The sequence below is a fragment of the Gigantopelta aegis genome, chromosome 7 (assembly GCF_016097555.1).
Source record: "Gigantopelta aegis isolate Gae_Host chromosome 7, Gae_host_genome, whole genome shotgun sequence".
NCBI lineage: Eukaryota > Metazoa > Mollusca > Gastropoda > Neomphalida > Peltospiridae > Gigantopelta > Gigantopelta aegis.
The window spans coordinates 21,352,185-21,374,837 of NC_054705.1; positions in this window are offsets into that span (position 1 = coordinate 21,352,185).

Here is a 22,653-nt window from a genome sequence, read left to right on the forward strand (position 1 = left end):
GCGACAACACTTCTCCTTGAAATAAACCATTTTTGCATATAAAGAAATCAATAATTACATTATTATATTTTACACAACATTTAACATTTTGATATAAAGACCTTATTATAGCAAGCATTTTCCCACTTACGCCTTGTTTAATTAATTTATACCACAACTTTTGTCTATTTACAAAGTCAAATGCTTTTTTGTAGCCAACAAAACAGCAATAAAGCCGTTTTCGTGCATTGCACACTCTGTTTATTAGGGACTGTAGAACGAAAATTGCATCCACGGTGGACAAATGTTTTCTAAAGCCAAACTGGGCGTTAGTGATAATATTATTTTCATGTCAAAAATACATAATCTTTCATTTTGTATATTGGTGAACAATTTACCTAGGCAGCTAACTAGAGTAATACCTCTATAATTATCCGTGTCGTTGGGATTTCCCTTTTTAAAAACAAGCACTATACATCCAACTGACCAACTATGAGGGAAATGACCGGATTTAAAAACAGCGTTAAACAATATCAACAAACATGGCATCAAAACATTCATACAATTAATAAAATATTCGTTTAAAAGACCATCATAGCCACATGCTTTGTTTTTCTTTAACTTGTGAATAGCATTCGATATTTCACTCTCGGTGATGTCACTATCTAATAAGCTACCCACTGAGTCATCAGTATAAAGAGTATCGTAATTGGTTAAAAAGTTATCTACTTCACTGTTACTTGTTGGTTCGTTTAAAGCCAGATTTAGAAAATGATTATAAAAGTCGCCATTACTGAGTTCTGATTTAACATTAGTTTTACGTTTCTCGAACTGTTTGTAAAATGATTTTGGGTTATGTTTCCGCAAATAATTTAGCTTGTTCCCTTGTTGAGACGTGTACTGTCGTTTCAGTCTGCGTTCTAAATGTTTGTAAGCATTTTTCGAACTAACAAGTTCTATACGACTTTCTGTTGTTTTATTTCGATTAAACACTTTAATTGCCTTTCTGTATTGAGCGTATTGTTCTTTACATATATCATTAAACCAAGGTTTAACTTTTACTTTAATATAACGGTGAATTTTTTCTTTTCCACTTAAATTTGTTTTGTAAGTTTTAACAGTACAATGAGGTAAAATAAGATCGTTGAGTTCATGTGTGTATGTATCTACACATGCATTAACAGTTTCCTGGCTATTACAATTAACAGTACATATATTTATCAAGTTATCTATATTTACAAGTTTATCAACAATCTCATCATTGTACTCATCATTCCATTTTATGCTGGTATGTGTCTGTTCATTCGTTATCGTTTTAGCTATATTGTATACCTTTGTGAATGAAACAGAGAAACATACGGGTGCGTGGTCAGAAAAACAATTAAATTTACCAGACTCAAACTGCTCTATTGAATTATAACAGGATTCATGTACTAGGATATAGTCTATAAGACTAGAGCCATTAGCATTATAGAATGTAATACTACCATCTTTGTCACCAGTATGCCTACCATTAACGATTCGCAAGCCACTTGACTTACAAAGCGATAATAATTTTCTCCCAAACTGGTTTACAGTTTTATCTTCGCTATTACGTCGAGTAAAATCAATATCTGGTACATACGTGATGACATTTGACAATAAATGTAAAGAACTTTCATCTAATCTATTGTGCACAATAAAATCGAGCTCAGTGCCCACACGACTATTAAAGTCGCCAATGGCTATAATGTCTCCCAAGTCCTTATATTGTGCTATGTGTTCTTCAATAATTGTAAACGTACACACACACGCACATACACGTACACACAAACACGCCCCCCCACCCCTCAACCCGCGCACACACACTCACACATTACATACACAAACTCTGTCACAAACTCACCAGGCCCGTAGCCTACCGGCGACTTTTTTTTTCAATATTCGTCATCGCAAAATTGCACCTCAAACGTGGCAAAATTATTTAATTTGATGTGTCGTGCCTCACCATAAGCCTAAACGACCCACCCCTCTTAACATTCTGGCTACGGGCCTGCTCACACAAACAAAAATAAAGAAGTGTTTTATTTAACGACGCACTCAACACATTTTATTTACGGTTATATGGCGTCAGACATATGGTTAAGGACCACATAGATTTTGAGAGATAACCCGCTGTCGCCACTGCATGGGCTACTCTTTCCGATTAGCAGCAAGGGATCTTTTATTTGCGCTTCCTACAGGCAGGATAGCACAAACCATGACCTTTGTTGAACCAGTTATGGATCACTGGTCGGTGAAAGTGGTTTACACCTACCCACTGAGCCTTGCGGAGCACTCACTCAGGGTTTGGAGTCGGTATCTGGATTAAAAATCCCATGCCTCGACTGTGATCCGAACCCAGTACCTACCAACCTGTTGACCGATGGCCTAACCACTACGCCACCGAGGCCGGTCTGTAACCTTTGAATGCAGGTACTGATTTCCAGTTTCCTGTCTTTGTACGTATGGTACCAAAGAAAGAAAGAAAGAAGTGTTTTATTTAACGACGCACTCAACACATTTTATTTACGGTTATATGGCGTCAGACATATGGTTAAGAACCACACCGATTTTGAGAGGAAACCCACTGTCGCACTACATGGGCTACTCTTTCCGATTAGCAGCAAGGGATCTTTTATTTGCGCTTCCCACAGGCAGGATAGCACAAACCATGGCCTTTGCTCAACCAGTTATGGATCACTGGTCGGTGCAAGTGGTTTACACCTACCCACTGAGTATTGCGGATCATTCACTCACGGTTTGGAGTCGGTATCTGGATTAAAAATCCCATGCCTCGACTGGGATCCGAACCCAGTACCTACCAGCCTGTTGACCGATGGCCTAACCACTACGCCACCGAGGCCGGTCTGTAACCTTTGGATGCAGGTACTGATTTCCATTTTCCCGTCTTTGTACGTATGGTATCATGACATTGGTTTATGTACAACCTGAGTGGGAAGTGTTTATATTAAGTTCATTTCGTTTCAACTTATTTTCGGGAGCGGGACGTAGCGTAGTGGTACAGCGTTCGCTCGATGCGCGGTCGGTCTGGGATCGATCCCCGTCGGTGGACCCACTGGGCTATTTCTCGTTCCAGCCAGTGCACCGCGACTGGTATATCAAAGGCCGTGGTGTGTACTATCCTGTCTGTGGGATGGTGCATATAAAAGATCCCTTGCTGCTAATCGAAAAGAGTAGCCCATGAAGTGGCGACGGCGGGTTTCCTCTCTCAATATCTGTGTGGTCCTTAACCATATGTCTGAAGCCATATAACCGTACATAAAATGTGTTGAGTGCGTCGTTAAATAAAACATTTCTTTCTTTCAACTTATTTTCGTGCTTATATCCAATTAAGGTCCAAGCACGCTGCCCTGAGCATACACACCTCAGCTATCAGGGCTGTCTATCCAGGACAGTGAATTAGTTGTGAGTGGTTAGTGGTTAGTGAGAGCGAAGACGGTGCAATGGTCTTACACGCCTACCTATTGAGTCGTTAAAACTCTTGGTGGGAGCTGATACCGGGCTGCGAACCATGTACCTACCAGCCTTATGTCCGATGGCTTAATCACGAGAACATCATACATAGGCCGGTTGGTGTTTATAAATCATGCCAATCAGCTGCTGCAGAAGAAAATAACTCACACCTTGGCGTGTTAAATATTCCCAATCCATTTGAGCCAAACCGTGTTACATTGACACGTGCACGGGCTAGTTAGCTTGTGGCAAAAACATCCTCACTGTGTTTTCCTTGCGTTATTGCTGTCTGATGAGGTCGTTTTGGTTGAGTGAAGTCTCGAAGTGAAGCTGCTAATAGACTTAGTTCTTCGATGACCATTGCAAGTTTCCAAAACAACATCATTACAATCAGTCGAACTCAATATCATAGGGGCGGGACGTAGTCCAGTAGTAAAGCGCTCGCCTAATGCGCGGTCTGTCTAGGGTCTATTCCCGTGGGTGGGCCCATTGGGTTATTTCCCGATCCGTCCAGACTGGTCTATCAAAGGCCGTGGCACGTGCTATTCCGCCTGTGGTGTGGTGCATTATTATGAAAGATCTCTTGCTACTAATGGACCCCTGCGCGTGCTGTAACCTCACCGTGGTGCAGGGGTGTAACATTCTCTTTGGGAATGGCCAATACAGCACAAATCCCCTTGTTTTCTTCGAGATAAAATTGATATTTGTATTTTTGCACAGTTCTTTACACTGTTTTTATTTAAATCTTGAATTTATATATTAATGTTGATCATCACTTTATTTGTTTGCATTACCATAGTTTGACACCCAATAGCCGATGTATTTTTCGTGCTGGGGTGTCGTTAAATATTCATTCATTCATTCATTCATTCATTCATTCATTCATTCATTCATTGCTACTAATGGAAAGAAATGTAACGGGTTTCCACTGAAAAACTATATGTCAAAATTACCAAAAGTTTGACATCCAATAGCCTATTATTAATAAATCAATGTGCTCTAGTGGTGTCGTTAAACATAACAAACTTGATCTTAATATCAGTGTCCTGTTTAAACAGTCTAGTCTGAGGTAGCTGCCATTGTTAAGATCTTGTCAACTAACGGAGCCTTTTTTAATGAAAAGAAGTACATATTAGGTACGCACACACACGCATGCACCTACACATCCACACACACACATACACACACGTACATACACACATATACACACACACACGCAGACACACAAATACAAACACACGCGCCGACACACACACGTACACACAAACACCCCCCCCCCCCCGTCCCGCGCACACACACTCACACATTACATACACAAACACTGTCACAAACTCACCAGGCCCATAGCCAATGGGGGTCGCGGGTAGGGGGGGGGGGGGCTCGGTCGATATTCGTCAAAGCAAAATTGCACGTGAAACGTGGCAAAATTATTTAATTTGATGTGTCGTGCCTCACCATAAGCCTAAACGACCTACCCCTCTTAAAATTCTGGCTACGGGCCTGCTCACACTGCGACAAAAACAATAAGTATGGATCCTCTTACACAAACAAGATAATTAACCTCATAAGCCTCTGCCAAAAACACGTAAAAACAAAAAAACCCAAACACACATAACCTTTTACATGTCAGAGATACATGGTTTTTGATATCCCAGCCAAGTTGGTGTTTCCCCGCCAAAATCGGCGTCTGACGTCTGACAGAGATCAATTTTGTCATGACAGACGAGAGTTCGTAAACTAAAACAATGCCAAGATATTAACAAGTGTACATCAATCATCTTACAAGTGTGTGCATTCAGTGGCTAATCATAATAGTCAGTAATGCAACCACACGCATGCGTAATGCAGAACACAAGACAGAGTAGGCCTAGCTCTAATCAGAATCGTTAAGAGTGTATACTACCAAATCAAATCCCATAGACAACAATAGTAACGTATGTGGCTAAAACTCCTATCTGCAGCGTATCAATCGACATAAACGCCACGGATATAAATACTAGCACTCCTCACCCTTAAAGTGAATTAGAATGAATTGGGGTCCAAGCTGCTCACCAGCCTCGGTGGCGTAGTGGTTAAGCCATCGGACTACAGGCTGGTAGGTACAGGATTCGCAGCCCGGTGCCGGCTCCAACCCAGAGCGAGTTATTAAGGGCTCAATAGGTAGGTGTAAGGCCACTACACCCTCTTCTCTCTCACTAACGACTAACCAACTAACAACTAACCCACTGTCCTGGTAAGACAGCCCAGATAGCTGAGGTGTGTGCCCAGGACAGCGTGCTTGAACCTTAATTGGATATAAGCACGAAAATAAGTTGAAATGAATGAATGAATCAAGCTGCTCATTTCTGAGATAAAGGGTAGCGTCTATGACTACCCTAGTTCCGCACAGAATTCGAGTACTTTTTTTTACAGGTACCCCATACATGTTTCAAGCACAAGGCTACTTGACTCCGTGGTACTAGATGAAATAAAATTGCATACATTTTTTGCCCAGATGAAGCTATTGTTGTTTCCTTTTACAACTAACACACTCACATTTATCACCAATTACATGACTTGTGGTGTTCACCTCTCTATCAAAAACCGACCTCGGTGGCCATCGGTCTACAGGCTGGTAGGTACTGGGTTCGGATCCCATTCGAGGCATGGAATTTTTAATCCGGATACCGACTCCAAACCCTGAGTGAGTGCTCTGCAAGGCTCAATGGGTAGGTGTAAACCACTTGCACCGACCAGTGATCCATAACTGGTTCAACAAAGGCCATGGTTTGTGCTATCCTGCCTGTGGGAAGCGCAAATAAAAGATGCCTTGCTGCTAATCGGAAGAGTAGCCCATGTAGTGGCGACAGCGGGTTTCCTCTTAAAATCTGTGTGGTCCTTAACCATATGTCTGACGCCATATAACCGTAAATAAAATGTGTTGAGTGCGTCGTTAAATAAAACACTTCTTTCTTTATTTCTCTATCAAAAACACCTCGAACTTTGACCCAGCCGGAAGTTATTTCGTTTTGTACTACCTTAAAGCTGCGGTTTCACTTACAAATTCGACAATAGTAGTTTTAAAAACTAATATTTAAAGGTGTTTATTTTGTTTGTAGGTTTTTTTATGATTACACTACAAGAGCATATTGATTAATTAATCATCGGCAATTGGATGACAAATATTTGTTTATTGTGAATCATAGTCAGAGGAAACCCGCAACATTTTTAATACCAGCAGCAAGAGATTTTTCTAATATGCACTTTCCCACAGACAGGACTGCACATACCACAGCCGATTAAACAAAAACGAAATTCTTTTATTCTAGAGTTGTATACTTTTTATGTTTCCCATAAACGCATTTTGAGATACTACCAACAAACACACACACACACACACACACGCACACGCACACGCACACACACACACACGCACACACATACACACACACACACACACGCGCGCACACGCACACGCACGCACACACACACACACACACACACAAAACACCCGTAAAATAAATTAGATGTGTATAGAAGAACAAAACAGAACGACCTCCCCACAAACAACGACCCGCCTAAAACCAGCAAAATAGTCCAACCCCCTAAAAAAAGCACACAAAAACAAATAACAAGAAAAGCAATCCAACAAAAACAAAATAACCCCAACAAAAACAATAACACAACAACAAAAACAACAACAAAATTCAAACCCAACAAACAACAACACCCCCGCCCTAAAAAAAAAAAAAAAAACCCCAACCCCAACAACACCCCCACCCCCCAAAAAACAACAAAACAACAACCAAAAAAACACAAAAACAAACAAAAAAACAAACAAAAAAACCCAACAACAACCCCAAAACAAAACAAAAACAAAACAAAAAGCAAAAAACAAAAATCAAACATAGACTAAAAAAAAAAAAAAAAAAAAAACAAGCACACACATACAACACGAAGAACTAAGAAAAACAAAAAGGTAGAAGCACATATTTAAGAAGTTGTAAACTATATGCAATTTAACGGTTAAGAAACGCTGTAATCACCGAACATATTCTACACTGTCCACTACACACATGTAGAATCATTGCTCTTTATGCACGAAGCGTGTAGGGCTGGTTAAGCCAGGAAATCTCAAGGGATCTCTTCAGTGACGGAAATCGAACCTACACGATAATAGGATACAAACAGACTGAATCAGCGATTCACGTGGAAGGACACGCGTGAAAATGACGTCAATTACTAATTGGTTACGATTGGTTGTTGGTGCAAGCAATGGAAGCGGAAATGGGTACATACCTAATGTCTACCTTCTAAGTGCTACCTACATAACAGCTAATTGAAAACAGTTGCATGGTATATAGCTGTTACATACCTACGTCACGAGCAATTTGCATAGTTATGTCTTGATCCGGAAAAGTGATTATTCCATGGACCTATATCACGGTCATATAGTTGTATGATAAAATGTATCTTACGAAGACACAAGAAAATCTATTTAATATGTAATTATATTGGTGAAAAAAGGAGGGGGCGAGACGTAGTCCAGTGATAAAGCGCTCGCTTGATGCGCGGTCGGTTTGGGATCGATCCTCGTCAGTGGGCCCATTGGGCTATTTTTCCAGTGCACGACCACTGGTGCACCAAAGGCCGTGGTATGTGCTATCCTGTTTAATATAAAAGATACATGGCTTCTAATTGAAAAGAGTAGCCCATGAAGTGGCGACAGCGGGTTTCCGCTCTCAATATCTGTGTGGTCCTTAACCATATGTCCGACGCCATATAACCGTAAATAAAATGTGCTGAGTGCGTCGTTAAATAAAACATTTCCTTCCTTCGTTCTAAAAGGCTGTATTTGTGTAAAACATGTTATAATGCTAGCAAACGCAGAGCAGTTTCTTTTAACATTCAAGTTATGGGTTCTAAAAGCGGCGCCACACAATCCGAGTGCCTCGTACAATTGTGAGAAGACAACTTTACTATTTAATCGGTTCCTATACAATCGTCTATTCTTATACGACGCACTCATATCGTGTAGTGTCGCCTTAACAATAATATGGTTTATTTGGACATTTGGGGCCGAATTTACGAAGCCTGTTTTTCTTTTAAAGGGACATTCCCGAATTTGTTGCATTGTAAGATATTTCTGACTAATAAAATATTTCTACGATTAAACTTACATATTAAATATATTTTCTTGTTTAGAATATCAGTGTCTGTATATCTAATGTGTTTCTGGCCGTCTTAATATTTGAAAGAAGCCCAAACTGGATTTTATATTCAAATAATTTCGTACGTACGAAAAAATATATTATAGGAAATGAAATGAAATTTAACCCAGTACAAATATTAGAACGATGAGAAACACGTTTAACATACAGACACTAATATTTTATGCATAAAAATATATTTGATATGTAATTACAATCGTTAAAAAGTCTCTGTTAGTCGATAACATCTTAAAAAGTGTAGCAAACTCAGGAATGCCCCTTTAAAGGGACATTCCTGAGTTTGCTGCAATGTTTTAAGATGTTGTCAACTGATTAAATATTTCTACGATTAAACTTACATATTAAATATATTTTCTTGTTTAGAATATTAGTGGCTGTATATTAAACGTGTTTCTGATCGTTCTAATATTTGTACTAGGTTAATTTTCATTTTATTTCCTAAAAAGTATTTTTTCATACGTACGAAATTATTTGAAGACAAAATCCAGTTTGGGCTTCTTACAAACATTAAGACGACCAGAAACACATTGAATATACAGACACTGATATTCTAAACAAGAAAATATATTTAATATGTAAGTATAATCGTAGAACTATTTTATTAGTCGGAAACATCTTACAATGCAGCAAACTCAGGAATGTCCCTTTAAGACGCAAGTATTTAAGCATTGGTCTAAGGAAGGAAGGAATGAAATGTTTTATTTAACGACGCACTCAACACTTTTTATTTACGGTTATATGGCGTCGGGCATATAGTTAAGGACCACACAGATATTGAGAGCGGAAACCCCCTGTCGCCACTTCATGGGCTACTCTTTTTGATTAGCAGCAAGGGATCTTTTATATGCACCATCCCACAGACAGGATAGTGCATACCACGGTTTTTGTTACACCAGTTGTGGAGATCTGGCTGGAACGAGAAATAACCCAATTGGCCCACGGACGGGGATCGATCCTAAACCGACCGCGCATCAAGCGAGTGCTGTACCACTGGGCTACGTCCCGTCCCTAGTCTACAATGTAAGACAGTAGCATGAGGCATTCTAGACAAACAACGCCAAGGGACGTTTTGTCTGCATTTTTTTCCACAGACAAAACAACACATACCACGGTCTTTGATACAGCTAATAGTGGGGTACTGTTTGGGATGAATAATAATATAAAAAAAACCCAGTGGTGTCCAATCGATCCTACGATCCCTTGCTCCTCAAGCGAGCACTCTACCACTGAGTTACATCCCTGTGACAAACATTTTCCAGGGATCGAATATTGGGCCGAATTTACAAAGCGTGTTTTAGACTAACACCCATGTAGCTACATGCATTTACAACGCTTAAGCACCATCGTTTAACGAAAACAGGCTTCGTAAATTATTCCCTATAGCTATATAGTTTGTGTTTTGCGTATATCTTCATATTGAAACACGAAAGAAACAAATATATTGTATCTGACAATCTTTTGAGCCATTAGCGACAATAATAGTCATATTAAATAACGAATTTCTTTATACTAACACAGCGTAAATATTTACGAATGTAAATGAAGTAACAGAAATCTAAAATTGAAGTTTAGCACTGTGACAATACTGTTTCCTATTCTTTTTCTTTTTTTTTAATTTCTTCATTATTATTTTTAATCCTAATAGCAAAGTACTGTTTTATTTGGCGTTCGATTAGATACGTGTAGAAATTCATTATGTCTTTTTCATTGTTTGAAGTCAGACATACTATATCACCTTCAGGAAAGAGAGAGAGAGAGAGAGAGAGAGAGAGGAGAGAGACAGACAGAGAGAGAGAGAGAGAGAGAGAGAGAGAGAGAGAGAGAGAGAGAGAGAGAGAGAGAGAGAGAGAGAGAGAGAGAGAGAGAGAGAGAGTCGTTAAAATTCTTCCTTTATGTCAGCTAGTCAACTGCGTAGAGAATACATGAGCGGCCGATAGATCTCATTTATCTTACAACGAGTTCTTTAAAAACGTATCGCTATCGCTCGTTGGATACGGTTTTTAAACAACGTGTTGTAAGATAAATGGTATCTAACGGAGAGAGAGACAGAGAAAGAGACACACACACACACACACACAGAGAAGGGGGGGGGGGTACACAGAGAGAGGGACACAGTGGGGTAGATTGAGAGACGAGATATAATGAGAGCGAGAGAGACAGCGAGAGAGAGAGAGAGAGAGAGAGAGAGAGAGAGAGAGAGAGAGAGAGAGAGAGAGAGAGAGAGAGAGACAGACAGACAGACAGACAGACAGACAGAGAGAGACACACAGAAAGAGACACACAGACAGAGAGAGACACAGACACAGAGAGAGAGAGAGAGAGAGAGAGAGAGAGAGAGAGAGAGAGAGAGAGAGAGAGAGAGAGAGCAGCTTGTGGGTTTGCTCAAGTCACTCCGCACCATTAAAACACTGGTCAGCAGTAGTTCCAGCATCACATCTTAGATGTCATTTAATACACAGTGTATTTGTGGGCTCCTATTATTGAAAAAAGAAATTTAAAACGAGAGGGAGAGAGACAGAGACAGAATGAATGAATGAATGTATGTGTGTTTAACGACACCCCAGCACAAAAATGCATATCGGCTATAGGATGTCACAAATGGTAAGTATATGGAAATATTAAGACAGAGACAGAGACAGAGACTGACAGAGAGAATGAGGGGGAAGAGAGAAAAAGAAAGAAAGAGAGAGACAGAAAGAAAGAAAGAAATGTTTTATTTAACGACGCACTCAACACATTTTATGTACGGTTATATGGCATCAGACATATGGTTAAGGACCACACAGATTTTGAGAGGAAACCCGCTGTCGCCACTACATGGGCTACTCTTCCGATTAGCAGCAAGGGATCTTTTATTTGCGCTTCCCACAGGCAGGATAGCACAAACCATGGCCTTTGTTGAACCAGTTATGGATCACTGGTCGGTGCAAGTGGTTTACACCTACCCATTGAGCCTTGCGGAGCACTCACTCTGGGTTTGGAGTCCGTATCTGGATTAAAAATCCCATGCCTCGACTGGGATCCGAACCCAGTACCTACCAGCCTGTAGACCGATGGCCTGCCACGACGCCACCGAGGCCGGTGAGAGAGACAGAGACTGTGTGTTGTTTGTTGGTTGTTGTTTTCTTAGCTTTTTTCCTGTCTTGTTGCTTCTACTTTCTAAAGTAAAGTTTGTTGACCGAAGATAAAAATATACTAATATCAGAGAGCCTACAGGTGTTCATTATTTTTCTCATTACCTGTATCAATTGTAATTAATTCATATTCGTATTCATATACTAGACACGAAAACAACCACTGATTAATCAGTTCGTCGGAAAATACATTGCTAAATACATTAATTTCATCCTTATTATGTTTTACCATATTCTCTCCTGGTTCCAACGTCATAAAATAATTATTCAACGATCAAAGAGATTCTATGGAATGTCTCATTTCAAATTCAGGAGTCACAGCAAGCTAACCGAATCGATCACGCCAGGCTTTAAGCTCACATAGATATAATGCATAGGTCGGTTTTCGAAAGTTCTGTTGTAGAGTTTTAATTTGTAAGTAAATGTTAAAAATTGAGAAGAAGGGGCCTAATTTTTTTTTAAAAGAAGTTTATATTGCTTAACGACACCACTTGAGCACATTGATTTATTAATCATGGACTATTGGATGTCAGACATATGGTCATTTTGAAACAGTCGTAGCGAGCAAACCCGCTACATTCTTCGATTAGTAGCAAGGGAAGGGAAGGGAAGGGAACTCTATTAACGTGCCCATATCCACAGAGGTTCAGGCACGCCCACCCCGGATTTAGCCTCTGACTTCGCCAGTGACCAATTCCGGGACAGGAGGGGGGGGGGGGGGGGGGGGGGAGGGGGGGGTGGGGGGGGGGGGGGGGGGGGGGGGATTGAGTTTGAAGTGGGCGGAATTTGGAATCAAGCCATTTAGTAAAGTCCAGCGAGAGCGCGGACCAAATAGTAGACATTAAGTAAACACCAAGTGGGAGCCGTGTTCTCATTGGCTAAAGTTCGATTCCTTGGTGAAACCTGACAAATACCTAAGTCTATATAGAATAACTGCATCCAAACATGTCTGGACTCTAAAATTAAACCCAAAAGTAAGTTAGACTGCTCGGCCGAAAAGGTTTTAAGGTGATTTGAGCAATTTAGACGGACTACCAAAAGTAAAAGGTTACAGACTGTTTACAAAAAAATAAACAAAGTTTTTGAAATGACGGCCTAAAAGATTAAAGTCTGAATAAGTCCATACTCACGGAGGCAAAGAAGGTTGGTAGTGGGGATGTCGTCACCGAGAGCCGATGAAGTTCGTCACGTCAAGCTGCGGGATGGCTGGCCGGTATGTGGATCCTGCTATCGACTTGGCTAGTGATCGATACTCTTTCCCGGCGACTGTCTTGATGACACGGTGGAGGGTCGGGTTATCCATTTCTGGGAGTAGCAGGCCTTGGTTGTAAGTTCCCTTCCGGCGAACGGTGAAGCAGAGTCCACGACCATCCCGCATCGTGAACACAGAAGTCCCCCTCAGTCGGGCTTGCTGGCAACGGTAGAAAAGCCTCGTGCTTAGGTTGCGTGAAGAGTTGACGGACATCCTCAATGTTGGTCTTGACTAACTGCGAGTAGCGCGTTTGTAGCTTGCTGGCCTTGAGTGACCACTGTTCGGTTGTATCTATGACCGGTTTCGGCGGTTGAGACGGAGGGCCTGGCTTGTCTGGTTGGTCGCTTGGAGAAGCGATTGCCTTCCGTTTTCCACCTGCCACAGGACGGGCCAGGGCCTCAACAGCGGCACTCTTCCGGAGTGGAGGTGGCATCGCTGGAGTCGCAGGAGTAGAAGTCTTCGTAGGTGTTGAAGGGGGCGATTCCATCACCGCTTGGTTCAGGTCCGCCCCTGTGTCCACTGGTGGATCCGGCTGAACTGGTTCGGCTAGTCCCCTTGGCGTAGATCGATGTTGGGGGTGAACAATGGAAGTGGCCTCCGCCGGCAGTTGAGCTGTCGGTTTTGGCCTCCCCCGGTCCGCCCCTGGCCCGTCGAACTTCCTACGGCTTCGTTTCCGTGTCCTCTTCGGTACCGGGTCGCCGTACACCAAGGTCACGGAAGCCCGTGCCCAGGGTGTACGCGATCCGATATTCGAGTAACTTCCCGTAAGTTTGGATCAATCCCCCCAGGTGGGGGGGGGGGGGGGGGGGGATAACTCGAGAGAGCAGAGAGCAACGTCTTGCTTCATCGCAAAAAAACTGGAAGTGGTAGCAAGGGATCTTTTATATGCACCATCCTTCAGATACAATAGCAAATACTACGGCCTTTGATATACCAGTCGTGGTGTGGTGTTCCGGCTGCAACGAGAAATAGCCCAATGGGCCCATCGACATGGAATAATCCTTGATAGACAGTTGTGCGCTTTACCACTGGGCTGCGACCCGCCCCCCCCCCCCCCTAAATTATTAAATTTCGGGCGGGACATACATGTAACTCAGTGGTAAAGCGTCCGTCTGATGCGCGGTCGGTCTAGATCCCTTGCTACTAAGATAAAGATGTCGCGGGTTTCCTACCTAAGATTCTATGTTAAAAACACCAAGAGCCGAATTTACAAAACCGTGTATATCTTACAGGAGCATAACTCTCTCTCTCTCTCTCTCTCTCTCTCTCTCTCTCTCTCTCTCTCTCTCTCTCTCTCTCTCTCTCTCTCTCTCTCTCTCTCTCTCTCTCTCTCTCTATATATATATATATATATATATATATATATATATATATATACAATGATTAAACACTCGCGTTTAAGAAAAACAGTACTGCGTTCAGTCAGACCAAGCCGAAAAACGTCCGCCAGTCTGGTTTATGCGCTTCACGTTAAACCAAATGGCTACGTTGGGAACCAATTAAACAGTTCGCGAATGTTAGCGAAACATTTGCTGGCTAAACTTGGGCCTGGCTTCGTACATTCGGCCCCAAATATTTGACACCCAATAGCGGATGATTAATAAATCAATGTGCTCTAGTGGTGATGTTAAACAAAACAAACTTTAAATTTTAACTGGGGCGGGACGTAACCCAGTGGTAAAGCGTACGCCTGATGTGCGGTCAGTCTAGGATCGATCCCCGTCGGTGGATCCACTGGGCTATTTCTCGTTCCTGAAAGTGCACACAACTGGTATATCAAAAGCCGCGGTATGTGCTATCCTGTCTGTAGGATGGTGCACATAAAATATCACTTGTTGCTAATGGAAAAAAAATGTAGCGGGTTTCCTCTCTAAGACTATATGTCAGAATAACCAAATGTTAGACATCCAATAGTCGGTGATTAATAAATCAATTTGTCAATAAACAAACAAACTTTAAAACTTTAACTTTTTATTAAACTATCCGATCCCGCAGTGCAATACCAATAAAGATATGGAAGGATTATCCAATGGGTTTTTTTTAAGGGAGCCTACGTGAGTTTTGCGCGTTATGTTCCTTTTCTAGACATATGCACTTAGAGAGGAAACTTGCAATATTTTTCAATTAGTAGCTAAGGATATTTTTATTTGCAACATTCCACAGGCAGCGTAGCACATACCACCGCCTATGATATACCAGTCGTGGTGCACTGACTGGAGCGAGAAATAGCAAACAAAACAACAACAACAAAACAACGAAAAAAAAAAAAAAAAAAAAAAAAAAACACACACAAGAAAACAAACACTTTTATCTATTATGTATCGGATATGTAATGTTTGCATGACAGTGCGTTTTTTTTTTTCTTTGTTATTACTGAACTGAAAATAACAACAACTAACGTTTTGTTTTCATGTTGGCCTCTGAACATTGCGATCTATGAATTCCCACAAGACGAGTTAGCGTCTTCGAGACGCCTTGCGTAGTTTTAAGAGTGCGCTTATCACGGAGTTACACATATTGTTTACCAGGTTGTAAAAACTCATCTCATTTTTCAGTCACGAAGAAGCAAATTATATACGAGATAAATGACTATCCCCCTTGAACAGGAACACTAGACTTATTATCTGGCAGTAACTGAGAGAAAGTACATTCACATAAAGAGACTCCGACATGAAAATTCCATCCAAATATAGCTGTTTGTTTGTCTCTGAAGTCACGATATAATATCATAGAATATCTTTAACTCTCAAACAACAGGGCTGTGGTAAAGTGCTCGATTGATGCGCTGTCAGCCAAGGATCGATCCCCGTCGGTGGTCCCATTGCGCTATTTATCGTGCCAACCAGTGCACCACGACTGGTTCATCAAAGGTCGTGGTATGTGTTAGTGGGTATGGGATCGATCCCTGTCGGTGGGTCTATTGGGCTATTCCTCGTTCCAGCCAGTGCACCACGACTGTTTTTTTCAAAGGCCGTGGTATGTGTTAGTGGGTTTGGGATCGATCCCTGTCGGTGGGTCTATTGGGCTATTTCTTGTTACATCCAGTGCATCACGACTGGTATATCAACGGTCGTGGTATGTGCTATCCTGTGGTATAGTGCTCGATCAGTGCGCTGTCGGTCTAGGATCGATAATCGTCGGTGGATCTATTGGGCTATTCCTCGTTCCTTCCACTGTTACACAACCGGTTTATCAAAGGCCGTGGTATGTGTTAGTCGGTCTGGTATCGATCCCTGTCGGTGGGCCCATTGGGCTGTTTCTCTTTGTAGCCAGTGCACCACGACTGGTTTATCAAAGGCCGTGGTATGTGCTATCCTGTCTGTGGGATGGTGCATACAAAAGACCCCTTGCTACAAATGGAAAAAGCGTGTGTTAAAACAGCTTGCTCTGAATGAAAAAAAGAAAGAAAGAAATGTTTTATTTAACGACGCACTCAACACATTTTATTTACGGTTATACGGCGTCAGACATATGGTTAAGGACCACACAGATTTTGAGAGGAAACCCGCTGTCGCCACTACATGGGCTACTCTTCCGATTAGCAGCAAGGGATCTTTTATTTGCGCTTCCCACAGGCAGGATAGCACAAACCATGGCCTTTGTTGAACCAGTTATGGATCACTGGTCGGTGCAAGTGGTTTACACCTTCCCCATTGAGCCTTGCGAAGTACTCACTCAGGGTTTGGAGTCGGTATCTGGATTAAAAATCCCATGCCTCGACTGGGATCCGAACCCAGTACCTACCAGCCTGTAGACCGATGGCCTAACCACGACGCCACCGAGGCCGGCCGTAAAAAAAGAGAAGAAAATGACTCAATATGTAAGAAAAGAAGAAGAATGTAATGAAATTAGTTGAAGAACATAAAGCAGTTTATCCACGGCAATAATAATGATAATAATAATAAGAAGAAGCAGCCCTAACACTCTGCGTCAGAGATCACTCTATAGCGAAAATGCGGAATGGCTGACTACCACACGGTAGGCAAAGAATCCCGCTCTAATAAGTTTGACGCTAAACACCTTTACACTGATAATTTTCGAGTTCGCCGATAACAAATATTTTACACAGTAACCACTAATACACACACTACAGGAAGAAACCGGACAGCACCCCTTTCAATAATGGTCCGGTTAAATACGTAGGTGCTGACGGGTTTCTTCCTGTACTGTGTGTGTATTAGTGGTGAATAAGCGAAATATTTGTTATCGGCGAACTCGAAAATTGTTAAAGGCATACTGTCGCGGATTTAAGTACCTTATTTCTCTAAAAATGGATAATAAATAAAAATTACATTAATTGTTGGAAACCAAATCTAGCTATAGCATCACCTTAACTGAACCATGATGGAGTGAAATCCATATCATCCCTCTCGGCAATTTTAGTTTTTGAATTATGGATCATTGCCATAATTCAATTATTTTTACAAAATGTCATTAATAAATGGAGTATGGTGGATATGAAGATGGTTGAATAAAGTATATTTAGGGACAAATCAAATTATTGTTGTTCAGGTAATACTTTGTTAGACAATTAAATAGGTCAGTGGTCTGTGACAATATGCCTTTAATGTAAAGGTATTTAGAGCGGGAATCTTTGTCTACCGTGTGGTAGTCTGCTATTAAGCGTTTTCGCTATAGAGTGATCTCTGACGGCAGAGAGCGATCACACCGTCCACATGTTCGTCTACCGCACGAACGGCAGAGTACTCGGATTAAAGAAGAAGAAGTGGAAGAAGAAAAGAAGAAGAAGAAAAAGAAGAAGAAGAAGATGATGATGATGAAGAATATGGTGGTAATGATGATGATGATGATAATGAAGAAGAAGAAGAAGATGATAATGATGATGATGATGATGAAGAAGAAGAAGAAAAAGAAGAAGAAGATGATGATGATGATGATGAATATGATGATGGTGAAGATGATGATGATGATATGATGAAGATGAGATGATGATGATGATGAAGATGATGGTGATGATGATGATGATGATGAAGGAAGAAGATGATGATGATGATGATGATGAATATGGTGATGTAACGATGATGAAGAAGATGAATGATGATGATAGATGAGAGAAGAAGAAGATGAAGATGATGATGATGATGATGAAGATGATAATGATGATGATGATGATGATGATGATTATAATGAAGGAGAAGAAGAAGTACAAAAAGGAAAGTAGAACAGATTGAAGAGAAAACAAGAGAAGACTTTGAAGAAGAACAGAAACAACAAGAACATTAAGGACAACAACAGCAGCAACAACAAAACACGAAGAAGAATAAGAAGAAAGAACACTACAACAGGAAGGGGGATGAGAAAGAAGGTAAAAATTGTATGAGGAAGAGAAGAAGAAGAAGAAAAGAACAAGAAAGAAAGAAAGAAAGAAAAGAGGATGAAGAAGAAGAAGAAGAACACCACGAAGAAGCAAACATGATGATGATGATGATGATTGTTTGTTTTGTTTGACAACACCACTAGAGCACATTAATTAATTAATCATCAGCTATTGGATGTCAAACATTTGGTAACTCGTAGTCATCAGAGGAAACCCGCTACATTTTTCCTGATGATGATGATGATGATGATGGTGATGATGATGGTTGTGGTGGTGATGAAGACAAATGAAGAACAAAATCGAGAAGAGAAAGAAAAGAACAAATACTACAAGAACAAGAAGACTCAGGCGAACATGACGTAACAGACGACATCCTATAACAGAACGAATGTCCAAGTCTTCAAACTCTACTCACTGCACTGGTGTTCGTGACATCGCCTGCCTGCCTCTACAGCATTCGTTACGTGCACAACCGGCTTGGGTGACGTCGTGGTTAAACCATCGGACCTAAGGCTGGTAGGTACAGGGTTCGCAGCCCAGTACCGGCTCCCACCCAGAGCGAATTTTTAACGACACAATGGGTAGGTGTAAGACCACTACACTCTCTTCTCTCTCACTAACCACTAAAGAGAAGGTTTGTGGTCAGCAGCTGTTGAAACGGAGCCGGTCCATTTGGTATTAAGCTAATTGAGACAGAACCTGTTGCATTAGGTTGGTGCCACATAATCTGAGTTGGAACCGGTTTATCTGAACTAGAATCAGTTAAACGAATGAATCAATGAATCAATGAATGAATCAATGTTTAAAGGGACATTCATGTTTTTTTTTTGCAATTTTTAGGATGTTATCGACTAACAGAAACGTTTCAACGATTGTAATAACATATTAAATATATTTTTCTGCATACAATATTATCGGCTGTATATTAAACGTGTTTCTGATCGTTCTAATATTTGTACTACCGGTAGGTTAAATTTCTTTATATTTCATAAAAAATATTTTTTTCGTACGTACGAAATTATTGAAGATAAAATCCAGTTTGGGCTTCTTACAAATATTAAGTCGACCAGAAACATATTGAATATACAGACACTAAACAAGAAAACATATTTAATATGTAAGTTTAATCGTGGAAATATTTTATTAATCGGAAACATCTTACAATGCAGCAAACTCAGGAATGTCCTTTGAAGGACACACCAGCACAAAAATACATAACGGCTGTTGGGTGTCAAAGGTAAGCACATGATGAATAAGATTGAATCGGTGGAATTAATGTTGCAACTTTTAATTCAAAGATAAGACAGAAAAGAAAAAAAATAGTCGGTCTCTGGTCGGTTTTAGAATTGATGTGACGATGAAGCTTATTTTTTTAAGCATGGATTGCAGAGAAAAGGTGGGTATATTTATTTTATTTTGTACATCTTCCTCATCCGCCTTAGTCCATCCTCAATGACCATGGTGCCCACTCCTTTGCATTGGTACCCTAAGTATTTCCCCAAACAGTAGCACCGGGGGTTCTGTATAACCCACAGGTTACTCCTACAAAAATCGACGTCATACCGCGGGATATTAAAACAATAATAAACAAAACATGTTTCGCGACCCAATAGCCGATGTATTTTTCGTGCTGGGGTGTCGTTAAACATTCATTCATTCATTGTTGACGCGCGAGGTCAAAATCGGTCTAATTAGTACAACATACAAATGAGAGCTTCTTGATGAGTGACAGATCCAATGACTATTGTCCATTTCAAACAGTGCCCCACGACTGGCATATCAAAGGCCGTAGCATTGACCATCATGATTTTGCGAAATGAAGGAGAAGTAGTTTGCATAGAAGTAATTAATTTTTCATCATTGTCTGGTCTATGCTTCGAAAATATCATAATCGATTGCAAATAGACAATGACTTTTATCTGATTCTGCATATAGTAAGAATCTCCCACCTTCCAGCCACGGTTGGTGCACCAAAGACTGTGGTATATACAGTCCTGTATTTATGGGAAAGTATAAATAAAATATTCTTTTCTGTTTTTGTGGTTGAAGAAGAAGAAAATGTTTTATTTAACGACGCAAACAACACATTTTATTTACGGTTATATGTCGTCGGACATGTGGTTAAGGACCACGCAGATATTGAAAGAAGAAACCCGCTGTCGCCGCTTCATGGGCTACTCTTTTCGATTAGCAGCAAGGGATCCTTTATATGCACCTTCCCATAGACAGGATAGCACATACCACAGCTTTTGATGTACCAGTCGTGGTGCACTGGCTGGAGCGAGAAACAGCCCAATGGGCCCACCGACGGGGATCGATCCCAAACCGACTGTGCATCAAGCGAGTGCTTTACCACTGGACTATATCTCGCCCCATTTTACCTATGTGGAAGCAGCAGGTTATCTCTGTCTCTCTGTATCTGTCTGTCTGTCTGTCTCTGTCTGTCTCTCTCTCTCTCTCTCTCTCTCTCTCTCTCTCTCTCTCTCTCTCTCTCTCTCTCTCTCTCTCTCTCTCTCTCTCTCTCTCTCTGTCTCTCCCTGTCTCTCTCTCTCTATATATCTCGCTGTCTGCATGTCTCTGTCTGTCTCTCTCTGTCTGTCTCCCTGTCTCTCTGTCTGTCTCTCTCTCTCTCTCTCTCTCTCTCTCTCTCTTTATCTATCTATGACTTTCTGTGTCTTTCTCTTTCTTTCATCATTTCCTTTGTTTTTCGTTTATTCTCCGTTAGCAGTTTATAAATATACAGACAGGAAACAGGAATCCCCATGGGCATCAACTGTGTTCCACTACTTGCCGATTTGTTTCTCTATTCATAGGAATCAGAAGTTATTAATCTGGCTAAATAAAAACTAAGGAATCTAGCTAAAACATTTAACTTACGTTCCGCTATATCGACGATCTTATATCATTCAATAATAGCAGGATTACCTTCCATTGATTTACCCACAAAAATTAGAAATAAAATAAACATCTGAAGGTATTAAATCAGTTTCATTCCTCGATCTATGCATAACGATTCAAACTGATACTGGTCTCCAAACTAACCTGTGCGACAAAAGGGATGATTTCAGGTTTCAAATAGTTAAGTTTCCATTTATGTAGAGCAATATACCTCTTGGTATCTTTTGGTATCTACATATCTCAATATCTAAGATACCTTATGGTATGCTCAATTTATGCAGATTTCAGACAACCCCCATATCATTCTGGCACAACAGTTGTTCCATCAAGGTTATGATGCTCAGGGACACATGAGAGCAGTCAAAAAGGTTTATGGTAGACATTTGGAGGTTATAGCTACTAAATACAGTGCATCACTGACCAAAATGATGGCTGATGTTATTCCATATTTTGAACTTGTGTATACCTTTTCATCTCTATGGTGAATCTCTTGCACATTTACTACGTTTTCATCTTTTTTGATGAAGTGGCAGACTTGGCAGCTGTGGTGGCAGTACTCATGATTGGTGCCACCGGCGAGGCTGTGTATGCTCACCTTTCGCGAACACCTGGTATTATCACTGGTATGACAATGATTCACGAGTGTATGTCATCACACCTGTACTTATTCTAAAGAATTCTTGAAAACCTATATAGACTTGTATAGAAATCTCTAACGTAATCATTCTGAAAATGCCATTGTTCTTCTGGTGTCAATTTAAAACCTATATAGACCTGTATAGAAATCTCTAACGTAATCATTCTGAAAATGCCATTGTTCTTCTGGTGTCAATTTAAAACCTGGTGCGGGACGTTACCCAGTGGTAAAGAGCTCGCTCGATGCGCGGTCAATCTGGAATCGATCCCTATCGGTAGGCCCATTGGGCTATTTCTCTTTTCAGCCAGTGCACCACGACTGGTATATCAAAAGGCGTGGTATATACTACCCTGTCTGTGAGATGATGCATATACAAGATCCCTTGCTGCTAATCGAAAAAGAGTAGCCCATGGTTTGGCGACAGCGGGTTTCCTCTCTCGATATCAGTGTGGTCCTTAACCATATTTCTGACGCCATATAAACGTAAATAAAATTATTTGAGGTCGTCATTAAATAAAACATTTTTTTTATTTATTTAAAACCTACACAGGAATACGCATTGTAGTAGAACGTAATTGCTTTTTTTAAATATTAAATATTTATCTTTAACAAACACAACCTATTCAACCTCATTGCATTACCATTGATGATTTCCTGCTTACTACCTTCCTTTCAGATCAGGGACTTTGGGGCCATTGGGGGCTGGTGGT